Source organism: Oratosquilla oratoria, chromosome 14, assembly GCF_046742065.1.
Source record: "Oratosquilla oratoria isolate Oo_2021 chromosome 14, ASM4674206v1, whole genome shotgun sequence".
Lineage (NCBI taxonomy): Eukaryota > Metazoa > Arthropoda > Malacostraca > Stomatopoda > Squillidae > Oratosquilla > Oratosquilla oratoria.
Window position 1 is genome coordinate 62,865,755 of NC_134790.1, and position 5,000 is coordinate 62,870,754.

Genomic DNA, 5,000 nt, shown 5'->3' on the forward strand with positions numbered 1-5,000 from the left:
TAATAATACATATAATTAATCTTCCATAGATTTCATACTTTATGCGTCTCATACAAATGTCAAATCATCTCTCCCTGCCTTCAGAGAAACGCTGACCGACTATTACTTTGAGAAGACGCTCTTTTTTTCTTATCTTAGTTGTCTGACCAGTTGTGTATGGCTACTCCTAGGGACCTTCCTTCACTATGCTACCCACTCTCCATACAACCATACATTCTTCAATATATTCTCTATGACAGGCCTTACCTCAATCTGTTATCACCTACAACAGCACTGTTTGCTTGCTTTATCAATCACCACTGCACAATGCCTTATTTCAGGGCAAGTCGCATTTCACACGTTTAAACTTCAAGACTGTACTTCCTCCCTTTGAATTGGGTGGATGCACCCAACCACTTGTTGATACGAGTCAGCTGTTTAGACACGGGTGCAGCTTCAATAAAGTATTATTCTTTTTTCTAGTCTCAATATTATTACAACTTGCTTCAGTTTTGAATATAAATTAATTCCATTCATTTTCAATGGAGATAAAATATTTTTGAATAGGACTTTTAACATATATTGGTAATTATTACCGAACACTTCCACTGTTTATTTTGAGCCCGCAACTCTAAAACGCATCTGATCTCTGGTTGACATAGTTCAGATGAGCAACAAATGACGTGTAAACATTTAAATACTGGAAAAGCAAATGTGATATCTATCTAGAAATAAACCTACATTAAAGGCGTAGAAGAATATTTCCAGAATACTTGCCATAACAAAATCTAATCCAATTCTCACCAGAAAAAGTTGCCAGTTAGTTTTAAACAATGTTTCCACAAGGGTGTCAAGACATTTCATTATGACATCTAAATAACATAACGAATCCATTATGGATGTAGATATTTCTTGTATCAAAAATTCATTCTTAGTAGTCAATTTCCTGATATGGTGAAGAAATGAAATAGAAATTTGGCAATTGTTATAGCTAAGCCTGCAAATAATTCTGCCTCGCCATCGTCATTCAGGTCAGTAGAGACTGATGATATCGAAGTCCAGAATGTAACGTGAGCCTTAGAGTCCCACACACCCAGGGGTAAATTTCGATGCAACGTGTCTATTCAAGAAATAATGAATCTGGGGAAGAGGTGTAAATGAAGGTGTTGGAAAATTAAGTTCCCCAACCTACGCCCAAAGTCACTATAATAATGAAAATGTCAGGACAGTAATAAATAAATTACCCCAGTAACTATAGGTTGGTTTATACAGCTTCACAAAGAAATAAGGACTTAATACAGTGTGTTTGCGAACCCGCACCCTCGTCCCCAGCACATGCCAACGTGAATCAAATGAAAATTGTCTCCGTTGAGCAACCCACTGCGGGTACGCTTTGGATCCTCAACCCGAGGACGCGCTTTGCAGGATTTCTCAAAACTAACGCCAAACTATTCCATTCAGCTGTGGACAGTGCTTCGTGCAGAGGGGTTTCGTGAGATTAAATTCAACGCAAGATATGCCACAATAATGAACACAATAGCCTGGTGGCAGTCAGAAAAATAACCTACGATACAGGAGAGATTCAGAATGATGAGAAGTTGAATTCCAACCATATTAATTCAGCTCAATGTATAATGTATTAGTTTCTGAATAATTTGGAAGTAGACTCTGATTATGTAAATCTACCACCTCATATTTAAGAAAAAGAAAAATGTGGATGCGTCCCTGAGCATCATATGTGTGCGTGCGTGCGTGCGTGTGTGTGTGTGTGTGTGGGTGTGGGTGTGGGTGTGTATGATTCACCATGGTCTTGGATCACGAGTTGGACTCGTAATCGACAGCTATTTCCACACCGGAGGAGAGCCCAGAACCCATATATGACCGATCTATGGGTAATGTGACCTTACAACGACACACACACACCCAACTCCCAGCCCACGAGAGTTGGAGTAGCGACTCGTAGCGTAGCGATACTGAAATTATTTCAGCCCTGGGCGGGATTCGAATCCGGACTGCTATAGCAGCAGTTACGAACGCTACCTCCGCGCCATCGATTAGTGTGTGTGTGTGTGTGTGTGTGTGTGTGTGTGTGTGTGTGTGTGTGTGTGTGTGTGTGTGTGTGTGTGTGTGTGTGTGTGTGTGTGTGTGTACGAGCGCGCGCGCGCGTGCGTACAGGTTGAACTTGTGTAATGAAAGGCCTCGACCACGTGGAATGGATCTACGCCTCACTCCAGATTTTATGGCTTCTATTGCACCCGAGTGCGCTGATTCCCTTCCACAATATGCCTAACCCTTCCGTCACCCAAGGAATCTCATGGTGCAGCTGAATGAAATACTGGCGGCGGCGGCGGCCAGAGTATGCAAAGTGTCACCCGGCCGGGTTGGAGAGACTGAGGTTGAGCAGCGCGTCCGCTTAACCCTAAACGGACGACTCTGGTGAATGCGTCACCTTAAAGGATTTCGTCCTGGCTAACATCCAGACAATTTCATTCAGTTTTTAGGAATCCTTGTCATTACATGTTTTAGTCACAGACAAAATGGTCCTGGTTGTGGGTGGTAGGTAGGTGATGAATGGGGTGTCCTTTTTTTCCGGACCTCAACCTTGCGAAGGTCCGGAATAGTTCACACATGAAACAGGAGGTGATGTGTGGTGTCCACGTGATGCCACTGGTAGGAGTGGCAGTGCCCAGAGGAGATTAGGGAGGGAGCTTGTAAGAAACATAGAGAGACAAAGGCGACATCGCCATCCCATCCCCAGCCCGGCACTGCATTCAATTTGGTGACCTGCATGAACGCACTCCTATGGATACGGCTATACACTCGGCAACAATTCCGCGCGGTCCAATTCCTCGTGTGTGCTTCACCATGGTCTTGGATCACGTTTTGGACTCGTGATTGATAATTATTACCCTACCGGGTGAGAGCCCTTATATAACTTTATCTATGGACGATACGGCAACAGCGTGTAAGTGCACTGTTGATTTTTAAGCAAAATTTGCTTATCCTGTCCCCTGGATGTACATGATTGCCACTTAAGTCACATCTTGCAAATGAACCACGTGGATGTTTTGCCAACTATGGTTTAGCTACTGTCGAAAAAACAAATAATAAGTAATACCTGATGCTTTGATGACCACACCTTTGAAACTCGAAAAGAGAAGTTTCACAATTCAAAATAACTCACTGTTTACGATCATTCAACCGGTTTCTAATCCTGATTGGTAAGTTACCTCTTATTCCACACGAAACGAGTTTAGTTAGTAGTTTTTCGTGCGAGACAAGATCAATAGCTTTTTCAAAGCTCAAATATACTAAATGTACACCATTCCTTTTGCCGTAGTTTAAAATAAATTTAAACATACATTGTAGAGATTATCGACATACGCTGGTTATATTAGGTTGGCGTCACGAAAAACTTTGTTTCACTATTTTAAATCAATTTGGTATAACCTCACTAAAAACTGCTCTCATGCGCAGCTTTTGATTCTGCCCCATTTACCTTCCCATTCCTACTTTCTATGAGCTACAAACACCCCTGTCTACTACTCATTCTTTACCAACAAACACGTTTCCACTCCCCTGATAATCAAATATGTATTCGTGCATGTTGAGAATATTTAAGCTCGTAAGCACGAGAAAATTCTAAAAAAAAATATGCATTGCGATACAGGTTACCTTCTTAAGCATGTAATTTAAAACAAACATTGACAAAGAATTATTTCGTAACAAAAACTCGATTGTGATGACACTACATATATTATGTTTTCTTTCTAGGTCTATGTGTCACCGATAAATGAATAACAGCAAGGAAACTATTAAGATTAAAATGAAAATTGAAAAACACCCCTGATTAGCGTTCTACCATTGCAATTTCCCATGTAACTCTCACCCATTTGTTTATCATTCTTTCCTTTTGATTTTCCTGTAACAAGTCTTGTTCTGCTATATGTTCCACTATAATCCGACACACACTTCCGCGTCATTCATGCTTACCACTTTAATCTCTCGAGGATAGTTTCCCTTTATCCTCTTTCCACTTTGTTTCTTTCTGAGTCATTTTTGTCGCCACCCACCGTCTTTCATTGGAGGTTCATGTTTCACTCTCCTTTTTCCTTTTCTATTCATCCCTTCCGGCCCTGACCATTTCTATCCTCGACACCAGCAGCAGCCAGTTTATATGTCATGATCATCTTCCTCTGCTGCTACTAATACTGTTTCCAGCCCTTTCCTCTTAGCAGATCGCTTTTTTTTTTAAAGGATGAAATACTTTTCGGCAACATTTGTCGTCGTGTTACAAGAGAAATTGTTGCACATGAAATGACAAGACTCTGAAGTATCCTATGAAGGTTTCAACCTCTTCAAAGAAAACTTACCCGTTTTCTTCAATCCAACCCCGGTTAGTACCTGACCATTTAATTTTGTTGAGAGACGAGTGGCCATTATTGTATACAAAAGGGTGCCTCTATAAATCTAGGGCACATTTTATAGTTTAATGAAACCACCTGGAATTGACCGAAACAAATATCTACAAAATACGTCACCGTCTTGAGAAAAAGTATGGAAATTCCAAAGGGCGACATTTGATCAATTATATAAACATACGTGTGAAAAAAACTACATGTGTAATAATCATCAGTAACCAATCTGAAATTTTAATAATCTACACTTGTGTGTTAACGAAGGCAGGATCAACCTTGCTTTTTTCAATATGGTATTAACAGCTGTGGTTTGTGCTTCTCCCTCCTGTCACATGATTACATCATTCTGATTTCGAGAGATATGCCTCCTTCACCGTGGTCTTGGATCACGTGTTGGGCTCGTGATCGACAGCTATTTCCCTCCCAGAGGAGAGCTCATATATGACCAATCTATGGGTAATGCTGTGACCTTACACGCACGTACACACCCAACTCCCCGCCCACGAGAGTTGGAGTAACGACCCGCAGCGCAGCGATACTGAAATTATTTCAGCCCTGGACGGAATTCGAAACCGGACCACTGTAATGGCGGCCGGGAACTCT

The 5,000-nt window shown here is 41.3% G+C and overlaps 1 protein-coding gene across 9 annotated transcripts in view; it reads right to left on the reverse strand.

Annotated features, from left to right (window-relative positions):
* LOC143032891 (receptor-type tyrosine-protein phosphatase kappa-like) overlaps positions 1-5,000 on the reverse strand; it is a 984,894-nt gene that overhangs the window by 851,472 nt on the left and 128,422 nt on the right. Inside the window, exon 1 of one of the 9 annotated variants that reach the window (XM_076198113.1) lies at positions 247-375. The exons of the other annotated variants lie outside the window; for them this stretch is intronic. The gene's annotated coding sequence lies outside the window, so the exon portion shown is untranslated. Of the gene's footprint in view, positions 1-246; positions 376-5,000 lie in introns of those variants that run through there. 9 annotated transcript variants of the gene reach the window in all.